The following is a 20,747-nucleotide window of genomic DNA, read 5'->3' on the forward strand; positions in this document are numbered from 1 at the left end:
TTTATAGAACTCCTGCTGAACAACTTCAGGAAGCTTTCCAATAAATTTAAGGTGGTACTCAATAAATGAAAACAATTCTACTTAGAAATTGCTTTTAAGTCCCTTAATAGCCTTCATTTTCCCTGCATTTGGACCATTTCATCAAACCAACTTCTAATCTGGTAATGATGCAGATCTCTTTACTTGTTCAAAATATCTATCAATTACTTATTTTTCAGTCATATGCCAAAGTGTTTAAAGGTCATTTTTCTTAGATCTAAAAATGAATGCCTTGAAATGAATTTTTCAAAATGAAATATTACTCTTATCTAATGTGTGTGTGTGTGTGTGTGTGTGTGTGTGTGTGTGAAAGCACTTTAAACAAAGAATAACATACAGTTTATGTGGAAAGATTTAGGAAGCCAGTAAGGAACTCTATTATTCACAGAAGGAAAATTGTGGAAGAGACATTAAGCAAGTTGTTTAATGTATGGATTATGATTCGGAATATCCTGAGAAACAGGACATAGTTGGAAGAAATCCTTTAGAGATTTCATGTGGTAAACCGTGTCAGCTCAAGCAGCATATTACTTATTTGAAAGTCACAAATTTTGAATAAACTACTGATTTCCAACCTATGGAAACTTTGCATAATTCTATGGATATACTGAGTTACTGCACAAAGTTGAATAAGATCCAAATACAAATCAAAATGTAGCATAACAGAGCTTCTTAAAAAGCTTCTTAAAAAATCAGTAACAAACAATGTTGGTCCAAAGGAAAATAATGTTGAGTAAAAAAATACAAGTCGTGAATAGATTTTATAAAATACCAGTATCCAGGACATGAAATTTTGAAATGTTCCTTTTCAGTAGGAAATGTTGAATGATACATTGTTGAGAGCACTAGCTCATAAGTGAGAAGGACATGGGTTCCAGCTTTGTGACCTACGGTAAGATACTTACATGGTGTTCTGAGTCTCAGTGAGTCTCAGCGTCTTTACTTATAAAAGAAAGACAGTATTCTTACCTCATGGTGTTCTGTGAGAATTTTTGTTTTTAATGAATGCATCGGTAGCTAATGAGAGATTTTTCATTCATTACTTAGTCAAAGAATTAAATGATGCTATTCTATGTTGGCATAATTTTGAGAAATGAACACACACATTATATGCAGAAGTTCAAACTGAATCATATTGGAAGGAGAGTCGGCAATCTGAATCAACACAGGGAGCAACTCCATTTGTAGAATCCATAATAAATAAATCGAAAAATAATAAAAAGTATATGTGCAAGGTTGTTTCCTAAAATTTTCTTCATAGTAGCAAAAAATAATTCTAACACAGTAACAACACCCTTTGCCATGTAAAACAGGACATGGTACATAATCATGCTTATTTACATGGCTGATATAATTCTCTCACATTAGCAGTCAAATTAAACCTATTGAACTGCTGTTTCTTAAGTTGTCAAGTTCTATTTGCCTAGCCCTTACTAGGGTGAGCTAATTACAAAGATGGAGAAAATTTTTTAAAAATATGAACTCCTCTCTTAGGTCTACCTTTCCCCTTATGAAAAAAATCTAAGCATTTCTCATATTTTAAAAATGTTGCAAAACACATTGGTCAGGTTGCAAAGAGTAGAAATTTATCTCTATAATTTTACTAATGTTTCCTAACTCATTCTGTATTCAAAAGCATAGAAATTGATGCTAGGTCACTCTTGCATTTATTGACCCAATAAATGTTTATGGAGGGACTTCCCTGGTGGTCCAGTGTTAAAGAATCCGCCTTCCAATGCAGGGGACACGGGTTCAATCCGTGGTCAGGGAACTAAGATCCCACATGTCACGTGGCAACTAAGCCCATGCGCCACAACTATGCGTGCTGCAATACAGAGCCCACGCACTGCAACGAAAGATCCCGCGTGCCTCAGCGAAGATCCCGCGGGCCACAGCTGAGACCCAACGCAGACAAAAAATAAATAAATAAATAATAAATCTAAAAAATATATTTATGGAACACCTACTGTGTGCCAGGAGTCAAAGCCTGAGGGTAAACAATGGCTGGATGTATCCATTGATTCTAAAACAAGAGTGATACTAATGATTAAAAGAACCTGGTCATGAAAGAAAGAAATAATTGCATTACTTTTTCCCCCACTCACTAATATAGAGGAAGTAACTCAAAAAATAAATAAAATTTGTATCCAATGACTGACATTTCTCTAAGCTTATTTAATGGTAATTTATTTTTCTTTTGCTATGTTGGCCTTTATTTCCAACTTACAAACTTTTGACTACTAGATCTGATTTGAATATTATGAAAAAGATTACAATAATAGCATTTCCATTACTCACATACAGAGTGGAGAGAAAGAAAATAGGAAAAGGATGAAACTATCATAGTATTCGGTGAATCCTAGATGAAATACTTTACATATATTGGAATCCCTTTCTAAGGGACGTTATGTATAATTTCAACATACAAGAAAAGCCATCTTACCTAATCGTGACTGTCTGAGCTAGAATTTGTAAACTCAGAGACAATGACTTTTCTTAGTAAATTTGTCACTTTCTTTGTACAATGCAGATTGTGAAGAGAAATGAACAATCACAGGAGACTCAGTTCAAGTTTGTTGAGTCAATTTATTTAAATTCAGCAAATGTTTACTGAACACCCACTGAGTGTCAAATCTTGGTGCTGGAGTAATCGATTCATAATGGTTTGGATGGTTTTCAGTTAACAGAGTTTGCAATATTTCTTTGCTGTATGTGTGGTTGAGTGGGGTTCTGAGATAATTAATGTATTAAAATCTTATAAATTCCTGGAGGAATGATACAGAAATATAAACAAATGTTATTCTCTCCACTCATAACTATCATTTCTTTTCAAAAACCTATTTGTCAGAAAATTGTGCCTTAAAAACAAATATGGAAAACTCGTAGTTGATAACAAATGCAAATGGAAATCAATTTGCAAATTATTTTGAAACTTTACAAAAATCTTGACAAATCAACATCTGCTCCTAGAAAGTTACTCAGACATGCTAATAAATAAAGATGAGGCTCATAAAACCATGAGGCTAAATGGGACTTCAGGATGTATCTTTATTTTTTGTCTTCCCAGGAAAACTATATCATATCATTCACTAAAGATTTGGCTATTTTATTCATGCAAACCTCCAAAAAGGAGTTTTTCTTTTTTTTCAAAGCTGTGACAGGAGATTCATTTATTCTCTAAAGTGATATTTATCGAATTCTATGGCAGGCCACTTAATATCTCCTCATATGGTCAAAACTCACTAAGCTTACCATTTAGCTGCCAATTTCTATTTTTTTATAATTGAATTTCTTTAGCGCTTCTCACAGATTATTCTAAAATATTTCACAGCCTTGTGCCTCTCTTCAGTATCCTCCTAAATCTACTCTTAAAATTCTCCTGTAGTTTTTTTTTTCTAATATGAACAAAGTCTGAGCATCTAGAATTTAACCAGTGTGTAGTCTTAGGAGATAAACTCTTATAGTAGCAGAAGCATGAAAAGCAGGAATCCAGGATTTTTATCTTATGTCGTTTTGTCACACCAATGGTTTATCTGAATTCTAGTCACTGTTGAAGGAAACTACTGACGTCGGATGCTTGGATAGTTCAGATCTAGGACATAGGGTTGTACTTGTGTTAAAGGAGGTAACCATGGGTGGTGAAAAGCAAGAAAAGTAATTCCAGTAGCAGGTACTCAGAGACAGCCATTGACAGCCTTGCCCACTCATTTGCTTCCCATGAAGCCATTTGGTTTAGATAACAGTTCTGCTTTCGGGGCTTGGCATATGGCAAATCCCAAATCCACACCAACAAAAGCTGTATATGTTTGGTTTTCACTAAGAAGGGCCTACGATAATAGGGCACCCTTCTGCGACCTCCAATACTGAAACTCTGGTACTCAAACACCCCTTACCCTTCCTCCCAACACCCCTTGTCAAAGTCTTCAAAATAGGATTTTGACTGGCACAAATAGGCTGAGCTTGACGGCATCTCCAGAAGTGACCACATGAAGTTACATTTACTCCAGAAGAAAGGGGTTTGTGCTTTTTAGTGGCACAATTAAATGTCAGGCATCTCTTTGCGTACATTTTTAAATATAGATGGGGGAAACGAGGCAGGGACTAGATTCATTATCATGGGAATGTTTCTGCCTCCTTATCTAACTTAATCCCTTCCCTTTCCCCAAGGGAATGATACAATTTATTGGATATTTTGTAAATGAATAAACAGGATAGTAGGAAAGGGTGGAGGCAAGAGTGAAGGACTTGATTTCAGAGGCTAAATCTATCAATGCAATAAAAACCTGGGAGTAGAGGGAGAAATTAGGTAAAAGAAAACTTGAAATGGAAAGAATGGTGGGTGTGAGGTGTGAGAGATTCCAAATGAGTTCTGAGTGAATGGGCTGCTTGAGATGTGTCACCCTGGGCTGTTCAGGAGACAAGAGTTAAGAATGAAGTTCTTTTTACTTACATGAGTTATTGTCCAGCGCTTCTCTAAGTGTGTCTGTGCAGATGCGGAACCCTCGTGCCCCAGGTTTGGTGGGTCTTAATATAATATTCAGTTTATCTCTATTTCTCCCTCTCTAAATTTTAAACTTCTTTTTTTTTTTTTTTGCTGTACGCGGCCTCTCACTGTTGTGGCATCTCCCGTTGCGGAGCACAGGCTCCGGACACGCAGGCTTAGCGGCCATGGCTCACGGGCCCAGCCGCTCCGCGGAATGTGGGATCTTCCCGGACCGGGGCATGAAGGCGCGTCCCCCGCATCGGCAGGCGGACTCCCAACCACTGCGCCACCAGGGAAGCCCAATTTTAAACTTCTTAAAGGCAATTCTCTTTTATTCATATCTGATTTCTGGCCATGGTTGAACAATTGTGTGATTACTTCAATATGTCCTGGGGATGCTACATTGACATTTCCAAATGCAAACCTTTTATTATTCAATACAATATTTTAATAACTTTCTCTTGAAAGATTTAATATATTTGTGTTACCTTAAATATATATATATATATATATATATATATATATATATCAATGTATAAATATATAGAGAGGTAGAGGCATAGATATATTTAGCATATATTTTAAGGTACATATATTGAAGGTATAGTCAGAATATTAGACTTTATTCTTAAGAAATATTACAAAAGTGTGATGATTTTGTGCTTGAGAAAACATATCTCCTACCTCTGAAGTTACACTGTTTGGCAGCTACTGTTTGAACAAAGATATAATGTACATATTCTAATGTTGAGGTTCTAAAACATTTAAAAATAACTTTTAAGTCTTATTACATTCTAAGTCCAGAATATCACCTAAGAAAATAATTTTTTTCATTTTTTCTTCCACAGTCTCTCTGTCTTTTTTTTAAATTTTCATTTTATATTGGAGTATAGGTGACTAACAATGGTGTATTAGTTTCAGGTGTACAGCAAAGTGATTCAGTTATACACATACATGTATCTATTCTTTTACAAGTTCTTTTCCCATTTAGGTTATTACAGAATATTGAGCAGAGTTCCCTGTGCTATACAGTAGGTCCTTGTTGGTTATCTATTTTAAATATAGCAGTGTGTATATGTCAATGATTTTTAATTCAGTAAATAAATTTATGTACAAATACATTCATTGAGCATTGTTTTTTGATAATGAAAAACTGGAAATATCCAAAAATATCCTAAAAAGAGATTAACAGTTTAGTTAAATTAGTATAGTTTTAAAACAAAATAGCTAGAAAATATTTTGTTGTGATGTTGCTGAGAAAGGTAAGATTAAACTAATATACATATATATGAAACAATCATAACTAACTTTAAAGTATAGATAGAAAATGATTAGAAAGTAATGCAGTTGAATGTTAACAGTGTTTTTTTAGTGTTCTTTAGACTATTCTTTCTTTCTTTTTGCATTTCTGTATTAACTGTATTTCTATAATTGTATAAATTTTAAAATTAAAAATAACTTTAAAAATCTTATTAAGGAATAATTAGATCACTAATTTTTTCAATTCTATTAATAAAATTTCTTTTTCAAATTTCTCATATGCCAAATAAATTAGCATGCATAACTACTCATTCAATCAATGTATATTGAGCACATTCTATATATGAGACAGTGTGTTAGATGCTGGGGGCACAAAGTGCCAGGCTTTGAATTAGTCATCTCTCCTATGTTACTTTTTGAAATAATGAAAACTATTATTAACAAGATAATCATATATATTATAGGAATTTTTACTATGGGAATTATTAAAATGTATTGTACTACCTTTTTGTATATGTTGGGTATTAAAAATATATATAAAAATCAATAAAATATATTAGCTACAATTAAGTCCCAAAAGATATTTTAGAAGTAAGCCAGCCTAAAAGTAAGTACAGTAAGTCCCCTACATACAAACCTTCAAGTTGTGAACTTTCAAAGATGCGAACATACTCCTGTATGCCAGCTGTGGTACTGTACTACTGTACTTTTCAAGGTACTGTACTGTAAGATTAAAAATGTTTTCTTTGTTTTTTGTGTTTTTTATGTATTATTTGTGTGAAAAGTATTATAAACCTACTACAGTACAGTACTGTATAGCCGATTATTTAGTTGAGTACCTAGGCTAACTTTGTTGGACTTAGGAACAAATTGGAGTTATGAATGCAGTCTTGGAACAAAACTCATTCATATGTAGGGAAGTTACTGTAATAAAAAGCATGCTTATACTACCCTTTCACCCCAAGAAAAGAATCACACTAAAAGACAAAAAGAATTTAAGAAACAGTAAGTAAAAGACAAAAAGAATTTAAGAAACTAAAATCAACCCTGGAGTTTAATCCATCTATGAACTTCTTTTACTATCTATACTCACATCTTAGGTGATTTCATCCAGTTCAGCAGATTAAATACCATCTTTAGGTTCGTGCCTCCAAATCTTATATATTTGGTCTAGATCACACCCTTGAATTTCAGGCAGCTATCCAACTAGCTCTTCATTCTCTTCACTTGGATATCTAATCAACACCTCAGACCTAATGTTCAAAACTGGCCTCCTGAGAGTTTCCACTGTTCCTCTTACAGCCTTTAGTTCTATTTTCCCAGAGGCTTAGGCCAAAATCTTGATGGTCTCCCTTATCTTCTCTTTTTTTTTTCTTTCACACTCACGTATGATCTGTCAGCACATCCTGTTGATTGTACTTTCAAAATAGTTCCAGAATCTGGCCAATTCTCTCTACCTCCACTGCTGCCATCCATCTCTCACCAGAATCATGATCTCCCCATTTCTGTTCTTAGTTTCTCCTCATTTTCTTCTCAAAAAAGACACCAGAGTGATCATGTCAAAATCTAAGTCAAATGCCTCATCACTGTTCAAAACTCTCCACGGGGTTTCCCACTTACTCAGCGTAAAAGCCAGAGTCCTCAAAAGGCCCTCCAAGGCTCACTGTGATCTGCTTCTCTCCCATGGCCTCTTTGACTTCACTTTCTGTTCACCTCATGCTAGTTGCCTCTGCTCTACCACACTACTCTCATTGTGATTTCTTAAACAACACGTCCTCACTTGAGGGCATTTGTGCTGTGCCTGGGTTCTTTTCTTAATAGCCACAAGGCTCATCCCAACTCTTCCTTTTGATCTCCCTTCAAGTGCCCCCTTCTCAGTGAGACCTCCTCTGGCCAGCATTGCAAGCCCTGCCTCCCACACGGAAATTCCATAACACTCCTCCCTACTTTGTTTTTCTAACCAGCACTTTAATTATTTTAATATCTTACACATTCCCCTCCCAATATAAGCTTCATAAGGGTAGATATTTTTGTCTGTTTTGTTCAGTGCCACATCTCCAGTGCCTAATAGAGATGCTTGGCACATAGCTGATATACAACAAATATTTCTTAAATTTATGAATGAACGACCCATGGGATGATGGTGGTAACACAGGTAGAAAGCTGAGTAGAGGCGAAAGAGGGACTAAAGAAAGAAGCATGCTTGTTTAAGAACTGGGGAATGTAGCTGAGTTATTTCTCCCATCAAAAAATTAATAGATGGTGAAAATAAATTAATATTGGCCAATTTGTGTTGTTTCACATTCTCTACCAATCAGCCTCATTGAAAAACTGGCTCCTATCTTTAGAGACCTAATTGCTTTGGATTGGTCAGTTTCTGGCAGTCTTGCCACAGCTGAATTGCTCTCCCAGCTCCTGCTTCCAGCTGATGCATGAATGAGAGAGTGGGCTTTTCAATATCTGGATATGGGGGTACATTTTTCAATGTCTTTGAATTTACATAATAGAGAGTTAAATTGCTGAAGAAGATAAACACGATTATTGGAATCATCTACATTTGCAGGACTTTGAGCTGGAAATGATTTGAGAAAGATATAGTATATACAGTGTTGAGGGATCTAACTTCAGTAATTGGCTAAAGATGGAAACAATTAGAAAATTAGATATTAGAAGTTACACTTTGTTTTATATTTCAACAAGGACACTTGACAGGATTTTTTTTACTGTGTTTTATAAAAATCAATTGTTAGATGCAGTAAGGTCAAGCAAACATAAATATGACCTCCTATGTATATCTCTGAGGCTCAAGTGACAATGATGCAGAAGTGCCATATTCAGAATATAATTCACAGATAATTATTTTCCATATTTGTAAGGAATCTAGTACATAAATCCTTAAATGGAGCAGTTTAACCAACTTCTAAAAGAATAAACAGCTGAATGGAATTGTAATGATATAATGTAGAAACATAAAAATCGAAAGAGTATGGTCACCCTGTAAATTTTCTCCATTTCATATTTATGCTCTCTCTCCCCTATTTATTGTATCATATATCAAATGATTCAGCTTCCTTGGAAACCCATTTTTATAAGAATAGCCCCAGTGATACAGCCATGGTAAGTCTGGAGTAGGAATTTAAGGATACGTGACAACCTATATACTCCAGATGGCCTTGTATGATTTCTTCAATCGTTATAAAATGCAAAGGAGCTCTATGGACATCAGTCAAATGGTGACATTTAAATGTTCTCTAACCTAAGATTTTCTTGGGTGAAGAAGGCGTATGGATAAATGTGCACATTTGGAAAACAGTGGAGTCCCAGCCTCTGCCACACAGGCCTGTAAAATAGCCAGAATGGGCCAGGAATGATCAGATGAACTCCCACACAAAAGTAAATCATGCTGTACCTTGAACCAATTCTTCATCTTGAGTGTCAAATTGGTCTTAGAAATAGCTTCATAGCTGTTGATAACACTGGATTATTTAAATCGCCACTGCATTGCCCCCTTCAGTTACTTTGCCATGATCAGTAAAAGGCTCACTACATTATGTAAGGTGGTGTCTAGACCTATTGTTCATGATGAGCTGTATGAAGCATTTAGTATTACCTTCTTAAAAGACACTTATTTCATACAGTTCTTATATATAATTTTTCAGATATTCTTCTGTCTGTTGCTAATAACTACTTTAAGTGTACTTTGAAGTAACCATTACAGAATATTTATATTTCTCACTCTATTACATGTTTTTGGCCTCCCTTAATCTCATTCAAGCATATTCTTTTATTAGAGAAATAAAAATTATTATTAGCTTATTTCACAGAGAAAGTTTTTTCCTTCTTTATCTACAAAAATAATTCAGATGTGTAAAATGTCTACAATATATAAAGCAGTTGTATTTACAAAGCAGCCATAAGCCAGGAAATTTTTAGAGCCAAAGTATATCTTTGCATGACATTAATTTTACTCAGAGGTGACTACAAAACAGAATTTTATTACAGTTAATGTAATATATTAAGGAATAGAATTTAAAAGTCATATACATTTTTTATTAAAAAAAAAAAAACTAGTAAATCAAAGAAATTTTGTGTTTGTACAGCTGGTTCAGACTTAGCCCCAGAGTCCCAGGGTTATACATCCATAACCCAGGATCTTAAGACTTACATAGATAAAAACGGCAAAACACACCAAATATATTATTTATATGTTTTTAATCATTGTGACAACTGTGTGTGGTAGGTAGGGCAGAAGTTTAACACTCCCATGTTACAGAAAGGGAAGCTGAGGCTAAAAAGAATTCCATGATTTGCCAAAATGAATAATTATTGTTTTGAGACATGGTCCCAGGTCTTTAAACTACAAGTCTGCATCTTTTCCTGAATGTCATGCTCATTTTAATAATAATGGTGAAGGACAAAAAAGTATAAAGAAAAAAGTAGTAAAAACATAGACAAGAGTAGACAAACCCATCAAATCAGAAATTAACTTTCTCCCTCAATTCTAATATATACTTTCTCTGATTTGTAAAAATTCTATTTAATAAATTTCTTAGTACAGCACTTTTACTATGGCTCATTTGCCAAAATGATCTGGTATGAATCACCCACAAGAAGTACCTATACATCTATCTATCTATCTGTCTATCTATCTATCTATCTATCTATCTTCTATCTACCTACCTACTTATCTAGTTATTTTTATGTCTACTATTAGTGAAGTACAAAAATAAAAAGCTAAAAGGAAATATTTCTTGACCACAATAATGATTACAATAAAATTGTTCTCTGCAAGACAGCCATGGCCTGGTGTGATCTGTATTGGATGCTGTAATATGAACTAAATGCAGTATATTAGCCAAAGGATCTCAACAGCATATGCAGCTGTTAATTGACAAAAATAAATTCAGCTGGTACATGAACTCATATCATGAACCTTTATATTCCAACAGTTTATGTGAAACTGAATGGGGCCCACATGGCATAACAATAAAACGGTTGTTAGAAAAATGGCCTCCTCTACCTCCACTTGATTTGTATATTTAAGTACTCCCATGGTTTCACACTTCATGCAAAGTCATTATTTAAAGGGGGATCACTGAAGAAACAAAAAGAAAAAAATTGTTGAGGAGTTCAATTATTTTTTAATGTCTTCAAATAAATAAGTCAATACAGTTCCATCCAATTTTAGAGAAGGAATTATTTAAAATGTGAGCTTTACGTTTGGTGTTTCTTAAAATAGAAATTTGTGAAACTGAAATTTCCAGAACTGGTGTTATGGATTACTAAAGAATGACTTAAAATGAAATGTGTATTCAGTAAAATCTCTTTACATGGCATATATTGCATCTGTTTGACAGATTGGTTTATGCTACAGATACCATGTGTAACAGATATTACTTTTGCCCAGATACTAACTTTGACTCTTGCCTGTGGATCCGGAGGATTTTTTTCAATAAAAATGAAAAATATATAAAATAAATAATTTGAATTGTAAATGCATATTTACTAAATATGCATTCTGTCATTTAATTCTCACAGAATAACTATTAGATAAGTAATTTTATCTGCATTTCCTATTAAGAGTAAGTCAAGGTTTATAGCAATTAAGCAGATAGCCCCAAATTGCACATTAGAACTGGTAGTTGATCCCAGACCTATGTAAATATTCCAAAACCAATGCTTTTAACCAATGCTTACCATATTTGCCTCTAAATGAGTACAGGAATTAAAAAGAAAAATCAACCCAAGTCAGGTTATCTTTTCATTTTCTAAGCTTAGAAAAACAACATAAAATCATGAAATCTTTAACTGGGTGTGACAGAAAGACCCTGAGGTGACCCCAGTGATCTCTGCTGTCTGGCATTCATGCCCTTCAAGATCCCTACCCCTTGAGTGTGAGTGGGACCTGTGACTTGTTTGTAACCGCTAGAATATGAGAAAGGGATGGAACTTTCTGTGATTATATCCCACTGTATGTCTTGCTAGCCAAATTGCTTCACAGCTTCTCCTTGCTAACTTGATGAAGTAAAAAGCCCATCTGACAAGGAATCACTGGTGTTTTTTAGGACTTGAGGGGAGCCTCAGATGAGAGCTGACAGCCAGTAAAAAGTCAGGGCCTTCAGGCTTACAGCCACAAGGAAATAAATTCTGCCTGGATGTGCTTAAAAGAAGATATATTCCCAGCTGAGCCAGATGAAAACGCAGTTCAGACAACATCTTGATTGCAGCCCTGCTTCATCTTGAGCAGAGAAACCAGGATGCCTGACCTATAGAGAATAAGAGGTAATAAATATGTGTTGTGTTACCCACTTTTATGGTAATTTCTTATGGAGAATATAAAACTAATACAGGATGAGAAGCAGGATTGGCAGGAATATTTCAGAAAGTAAAATATCTCTATTTTAATTCGCTTGCATCTGAACCATATCTGTGTGCACTATCCATCCTTGAGATACTGACGCTAGACTTCTGCAGTTACTTCAGTGATCTCGACCTTGAGGCCTAGAGAAAATCCCAAAATGCATAGTGCTCAGAGTTACCTCATGTCAAGTGGAGAGAAGTTTTGCTTTCTCTCAAGTTAAAGTATTTTTATTCTGCAAGTGAGAAATCATCTCCTGAGTCATTATTATTCAACATCAAATATGTAATATTTGAGTTGAGATTTTGCTAACACACAAGGAAAAAAAAAACACTATTCTTTTATTTTTCTTGCCGCCCCTTGATTTTCTTGGGTGCCCTTTATAAAAAGTCAAAACATACCCAGGGAAAAATAACTGATTCTCAGAAACTTTGGAGTTATGTTGCTTAATTTCAATGACTATTAAATGTCAGGAAAGTATCTGAAGGGAAAAGTGATGTTGATGTTAAATTCTAAATAGTGTTTGGAAGAAATTTAGATGTATTTACAAAGCGTTTCCTGATTTATTGTTTGTATGGTTTCTATCGCTACTATAAAGAATCACCACAGTCTTAGCCATTTAAACAACATAAATGTATTTTCTCATAGTTCTACGGGTCAGAAATCTAGTGGGTTTGGCTGGTTTCTTTACATAGGGTCCCACAAGGCCAAAACCAAAAAGTGTCATCAGGGCTCTGCTTTTTTCTGGAGGTTGTTGGGGAGAATCCATTTCCAAATCCTTTTCGAATCCACCCACTGACAGAATTCAATTCCATGGCTTTGTGCTACTGAGGTCCCCATTTCCTTGCTGGCTGTTGGCTTCAAGTGTAATAGGGAAGAAACTTTGTATTCTATTATAAGTTAATCACTAAAGGGATGTTGCCTATAAGCTTAAATTTTACATAATGATCCATCTCTGGGAACCTTGCCTCCCAGGTAATAAAGGTTTAGCTAAAATACCTTAAGCATCTCGACCAGGCCCACCTGTGCATGGCTGGGGAAAAGAATCAATTAACGCATCCCTTCCGGAGTGCAGCCAGAAGCAGGACTTTAACCCCTCCCCTTTTAGTATAAAAGAAGGCTGAATTCCATCGCGGGGGAGATAATTTTTTGAGAGCGCTGGTCGGCCATCTTCTCGATCTGCTGGCTCTCTGAATAAACTTGCTATTCCTTGCCCCAAAACCTTGTTTCTCGAGTGATTGGCCCATTTTGTGGCGAGCAGTATAAGCTTGGACTCCATAACACTAGAGGTGAGTTCATCTCTTGGCTTATGACCACTTTCCTTCCATCTTCAAAGGGGCTCAAGCTCTTCTCACATTTTAAATTTCTCTGCCTCACCTATCTGCTGCCCTTCTCTTCTGTTGCATCTCTCTGACAACAGCCAGAGAAATTTCTCTGCTTTTAAGGGTTCATATGACTGGATTGAGCACAGCCAGATAATCCAGGATGATTTCCCTACCTCAAGTACTGTAATCTTAATCATATCTGCAAAGTCCCTTATGCTACGTAACCATAACGTATTCACAGGTTTCGGGGATCAGAGAGTGGGTGCATTGGGGGGCCGTTATTCTGCCTACCACACTATTCTTCAAATAAGTTAAATTATAATTTAATAATAGACAGCTGCATAGAGCCATAAGCATCTTTAAATTGGGGGAAATGGTATCTCAAAAGTTTTCTGTTGTGTAATTTTTGTGATCTTTGTTTGGAATTGATTCCATCACTTTCTTTTCCTCTCTGTATAGAGGCCCATTTGAAAGCCTCTCTGTAGTTATCAACTGTCATAACTTTTTGTTTTTAGTATCTAGCTATCTCATGATACATTCTTCTATTTTTTCTTTACTTCACTGAGTCTTTAAAATTGTGATAAAATTTACATAACATATTAACCATTTTTTAGTGTACAGTTCAGTGGTATAAAGTACATACACAATGTTGTATATCCATCACTACTACCTATTTTCAGAAATTTATCATCATCTCAAATAGAAACTCTCTACCCATTAAGCAACAACTCCCTATTGCCCCCTTCTCCCAGCTCCTGGTAACAATTTCTGTCCCTAAGAATTTGCCTTATTCTATATACCTCATATAAGTGGAATCATACAATAGTTTTTCTTCTGTAACTGGCTTATTTCAGTTAGCATAATGTTTTCAAGGTCCATCCATGTTGTAGCATGCATCAAAACGTCATTCCCTTTGATTGCTGAATAACATTCCATTGTATGTATATATCACATTTTGTTTATCCAGTCATCTGTTGATGGATACTTGGGTTGCTTCTATCTTTGGGGTTTTGTGAATAATGGTACTATGAACATGAATGTACAAATATATCTTTGAGTCCCTACTTTTAATTCTTTCAGGTATATAACTAGAAGTGTAATTGTCACATTATTAATTATTAAAACTCTATTTTTAATTTTTTGAGGACCCACCATATTATTTTCCATAGCAGATGCACCATTCTACATTCCTAGCAACAGTGCACAAGGATTCCAATTCTTCCACATCCTTGCCAATACTTATTTTCTGGGTTTTTGTTGTTGTTGTTTTGTGTGTTTTTTTCATACTAGCCATCCTACTGAGTGTGAGGTACTATCTTAATGTGGTTTTAATGTGTTTCTCTAATTGTTAGTGATGAGTATCTTTTCATTTGTTTATTATTGACCATTTGTATATCTTCTTTAGAGAAATGTCTATCCAAGTCCTTTGTCCATTTTATAATTGAGTTGTTTTCTTCTGTTGGTAAGATGTAGGTGTTCTTTAGTCTCAATATTAAATCTATATTAGATATAGGATTTGCAAATATTTTCTCCCATTCTGTGGGTTGTCTTTTCACTCCTTTTATAGTCTCCTTTAATACATGAAAGTTTTTAATTTTAATGAAGTCCAATTTATATATTTTTTCTTTTGTTGCCTGTGATTTTGGTGTCATATTTGAAAAATCATTGCCAGATTCAAGGTCATGAAGATTTTCCTTTTTTTTTTTTTTGCCAAAGAGTTTTATAGTATGAGCTCTTAAATTTAGGTCTTTGATCCATTTTAAATTCACTTACTTTTAAGCTTATCATTTACTCTTTCATTTTTCAAGATTTCAGTTCGAATAGCAAAAAGTGTTGTTCACATTTTTTTCATGGCTTGGCAGCAAAAAATATTTCCCCTTCTGTTTCAAATGAAAATCTAGGATATGAACAGTATTTAATTGCTTGATATTGTGTTTTATTCATTTTAATAAATGTAATAGAGAATCAAGATATACTTTATAAACTACAGCCACTGACCTTTTTCTCATTATGTTTAAAAATGCATGCATGAAAATCTAAGGAGCTAAATTTTCTTCTGCTTGGTAAGAAAGTTGTTAAATTTGTGTACTTATTTTGTGTGATAAAGGATTTGGCTGGCTGTTACCCCAGTTCTGAGGAAATAACTTCCTAACCCTTCAAATTTCCCAAGTGATAATATTGTCTTTGTTATCCAGGGTGGGCCCCTGGACCACATTTCATAGTTTATGCTAACAAGGTGAATCGTGGTGGGCCCCTATATAGTTTATGCTAATGAAATGACTCAAAATGGGGGCTGGCCATGCCAGAAAGACCAATTGTGTAATTAGAGGGTTTGGGCTTTGACCCAGGTGATATCAGTCCTACCTCTGAGAAGGGTAAGGAGGATGAAGATTGAGTTCAATCACATAGCCAAATCTTTTAATCAGTCATGCCCACAGAATGAAGACTAAATGAAAACTTTGGACACTACAGCTTAGCTGAAGTACCCTGGTTGGCAATACTTTTTGAGTATTATCACACTTCGGTTCTGAGAAGGTAACACATCCCTGGAAGGTTTGCATTTGGAACTCTCCCCAACTTTGCCCTGTGTATGTCTCCTTTTGGCTCGTTCTAGTTTGTATACTGTTGTTATAATAAAACTAATTCTAAGACTGGGGCTTTTAGTAAGTTTGTTGAAAAAAAGGACTCGATGATAAATCTGAAGGAAGGTTAATGGAAATAAAGGACAATTAATGGAAGAGAGGAGATGAAGTCAAGGGTTCAGTTTACATCAGTTGTAATACTTCATGTGCTGAATATGAGAAAGAAAGATTACTCTGGGCTTGAGGTATCTGAGAGAACTTCTTGGAGGTGTCAAGTCTTGTTCAGGACCTTGAAGTTAGAGCAAAGTGAATGAGAGAGAAGATGTGAGTTTTCCAGGCAGGGAAACAATGTGAGCACAGTCACACAAACTGCTCATCAATTTTAAGAGAAACTTCATGGTGTGAAGATCTAGAGGTACAAATTGAAACTGAGAAATGGTTTTACTTTTTTCCTAGAATTTCTCTCCTAAATTAAGTGATAAAAGTCTGATAGCCAATAGAATGGACTAGGCATATGCTATGTTTTTCTTATTTTATTAGTATATACAAGACTGAGCATTAAAAAGAGATCATATGCCACAAGTATGCCACTTAAGCTCACCACATGGAACTAGGATACTTAGGGTTTTTTATTTTCTTTATTTTAAATTTTAAGCTAATATTTTACGTATTATAAAAATGTACGCGTGGGCTTCCCTGGTGGCGCAGTGGTTGAGAGTCCACCTGCTGATGCAGGGGACACAGGTTTGTGCCCCGGTCCGGGAAGATCCCACATGCCGCGGAGCGGCTGGGCCTGTGAGCCATGGCCACTGAGCCTGCGCGTCCAGAGCCTGAGCTCCGCAACGGGAGAGGCCACAGCGGTGAGAGGCCCGCATACCGCAAAAAAAAAAAAAAAAGTACATGTATGGCATAAAAGCTAATTTTAATAAAGATAATATAAAGAAGCAAAATAAGATCATCCATACTACCATCTAGAGATAATAGTCATTATAGATAACTTTATATTTTTTACATAGATATCCTTTTGGTCTATGCATTTTTTTACATAATTGGGATATTATAAATAGAGACAAAGAATTCTACTTTAATTGTATAAATTCATAAGCAGTTTTCCATGTCTTTATAAAAAAACATTTTGAAGGACTGAAAAACATACTCTAATATAGTTAGCCATTTGCCTTTTAAATATTTCATTTGTGTTCATTTTCACAATTCCAAATATTGATGTACATAAATCATATACATCGCAGATTATTACCTTAAATATCTAGGCATTATATTACGGATACAATGGGTAGGACTGAGATACCTTATTTTGACAACCAACTTCTTTATCAAACTTGAAAAATATTTGTTTTATACAACTTAATGAATAACCAAAAATCAAACCAATACCCTCATATACACAAAGAGAAGACTACTTTTCTCCTCTTGGGGTCTCTTTGATAGTGTTTTGGAAGAATGAGCTTGTGCGAAATTATTTTGTGAAAGCATTTTGTTTGTTCAGCTGAGCTAAAGGAAAAGAAATAGTTATACCACATACCTGGAACAGTGATGTACATCAACTATAACCATGTAACTAAAATAAAATATGATTTATAACGGCATTTAGAACAAGCACATTCTATCAAGGAGCATCCATGGAAGAACGCTTGCCAGGAATCTGAGTCTGCCTGTACCTCCCAAACCCACAGCTGAAACTAAGAAAGAGCTTCCTTTTATTCAATGTAAATCCTATGACAAAATGTAGTATGCACTCCTAGATAGGTAGGAAAGTATGTACATAATTTTCCCCTTGACTAGACAAAGGTGCCCAGTTTTTAGGCAATATCAGCCTAGATACTGCTGTGAAGATATTTTTTAGGTGTGATTAATATTTAAATCAGTACACTTTGAGTAAAGCAGATTACCCACCATAATGTGGAGGGGTCTCATCCAGCCAGTTGAAGATTTTAGGAGAAAAGACTGGGATCCTTGAAAAGGAAGGCTTTCTCCCTCTAGATGTTCTTCAGGCTCAAGTCTGCAACATCCGATCTTGCTGGGATATAGGTATATATCTGTATCTCTAGATATTAATCCTATGTGTTCTTTTCATTTTATATATGTTTGTGTGTGTATGTATGTATATATATATATATATAGAGAGAGAGAGAGAGGGAGAGAGAGAGAGAGAGAGAGAGAGAGAACATAGGATAGGAGATAAATCTATGTTTATCCATTTGGTTCTTTTTCTTTTTATCTGACTAATTAGTTAAATAGGTGAATGGATATGGATGGAGAAAGGGAGAGATGGCCAGATAGCCAGATTGATAGAGGTGTTGCTCCCAAGTAATATGACAGTGTGCATTGAAAGTGCATTGGAATAATAGTCAAAAGACTGGGGTTTGAGTTTTGGTTCTACCGTTTATAAGTTGTGTGACCACAGAAAAGTCGTTTAACCTCTCTGAGTTAGTTTCCTTATCTATAAAATAATATCAATAGTCTCTTTGCCCATCTTGCCAGGCTGTTATGATGATTAATGATAAAAATAACATGGATAATGGCTGCTAATATTTACTGAGTCCTAACTATGAGCCATGCAGTGGTAGTCACTTTGCATACATTATCTCATTTAATCCTCAACAAAAAACTTCAATGTAGATACAATTGTTATCTTAACCTCATAGACAAAATCTCATCTCAAATGTTATTTCCTCAGAGACCTTCTTGATTATCCTACCTAAAGTAGCACCCCCTTTGTGCAACTTTCACTTATCTCCCTGTTTAATATCTTAAGAGCACTAATCACAATCCAAGATTTTCTCACTTAAATGACTTTTTTACTATTAACTTGGCAGAGAGTAGGTTCTCATTTAATACTTAAAATGAATGAGTAAATGAATGAAAATTTTGGGGGGAGATGTGAGCATATATTATAATTCAACATATGTAACCATTAAAAATTTAGAAGTAAAAGCTCTAGAGACGGACATTATTGGAGTTTACACTATTGCACAAGTGACAGGGCCTCAAAGAAGCCTGAAATACAAAGCCTCTTCCTGGTTCTTACCTCCACTATCCTGTAGAACCTGAGGGTGGGGAAGCTTGTCTAAGAAGGGAGATGCACTCCAGAAAGGTACTTTTTCCTTGCAGCACTTAACTCTGGAGAAGATATTTAGTGCATGCTGCTGATTTTTGCCCTCCTCTATCATAACCACCCTTGTACTGTAACCTAGTCCTTCAGTAATACAGTCCTTTAGCCCTGCTGTCTTGGTGTTATGGTCTTGGTTTTATTTGAAGGACCTAGATGACCAAGGAGGACAACCTCCACCTCTCCACTAACTCCCATGCTCAGCAGGCTGTACCCAAGAGAGGAGGAGTTCTAGAAGGTGGTCAGTGTTACTGTGAGTAGGGGATCCCAGAGATGCTGGGACATGTGCAAATCAAAAGCAACCAAGGACCAGCATCTACATTTCCCCACCATAGTCTAGGCTGAGCCAACCTACAAACAAGACAAAGCAAGGGCTTGAGGAGGAGTGTGGGGAGAGGTATTTAAACTGCAGTGTTACTGATGAGGAAACTGTGACCAGACATGTCAGGAATTGTCCAGGTTTACATGTTAGTGATAGAGAAAGGTCTAAAACTCTCAATTCTTTCCACTAAATGGTGCTTCACTTTTTTTCTTGACAATGAGCATTACAATGCTTATTTTCAATGAATATATTTGAATAATAATGAGAAGAAATGATATTTCAGAATATGATAGATGAATACCTGTATTTGGCAAGGCATTCTCTTCCCATAGGCCTAATTAGGTTATAATTTCAAAAGATTCATGTGACTCTCTGATGGTGCCTCTACTATATTTTCATGCTTCATTTCTTACCCCCCCCCCACCGAAATGGTGTTGCAAATGGTCCAGCAGCTGTTATAACCAGGCATTGCATTTTCCTTCTACTTATAATTTTGTAGAAATTCTGATAGAGTCACTCTTATCTTTAAATGTAAAGTCAAAGTAAAAATATTACTTTCCCATCTTCCACATTTAATGCTTTCAGAGCCAAGCTGTGGGTGAAGGGCACTTTCTGTTTGTCTAGTATTTGGTGTCTTCTGGGTTGAATTTTGAGATCTCATCAGCAAAATTAGCATTACCTGGTAGACTGGTGGTTCTCTTCATTGGGAAATTGTGCCTTAAAGTTGTGTGAAATATTAGTGAAATGGTTCAGACCTTCCGGCCGCATGAGACAAACTGGGCTCAAATTGATGTGACACATGCTCACACTTCAGTGTTAGAGGGCAGCTGTGAGCAGTTGGTCTCAGGGAGCTCAGTTATATTTTTTATGAAAATTAATAATTTCATCAGCTCTTCTTCCTAAACACATTCGTAACCAGAATCCCCGAATCCTTCCTTTTCTGTTATTTGTATTATATTTGCATTGTTTCTTTTGCCATTTCTTTTATCTGCTGAATCCTTGCTCTAAACTCATTCTTTTCATTTTTGAACAGATTATTCACATAAAGTGAACTTTGTTTTATGCATAGTTGACTTGGCATACTGTATTTTTACAAGAGTGTAACAAATGTGGAAGCTGCCACAAAGTGCATGATTTCCCATAGGGCTTAATTATATATTTCTTTTTATAAGACAAGATAAGCCACTGAAGTAAAAATTTTCACAGCATAACAGTGAGAACAGTAGCCATCTAATTAAATCTTTCCCT

Source organism: Lipotes vexillifer, unplaced genomic scaffold (assembly GCF_000442215.2).
Source record: "Lipotes vexillifer unplaced genomic scaffold, Lipotes_vexillifer_v1.1 scaffold49, whole genome shotgun sequence".
Classification (NCBI taxonomy): Eukaryota; Metazoa; Chordata; class Mammalia; order Artiodactyla; family Lipotidae; genus Lipotes; species Lipotes vexillifer.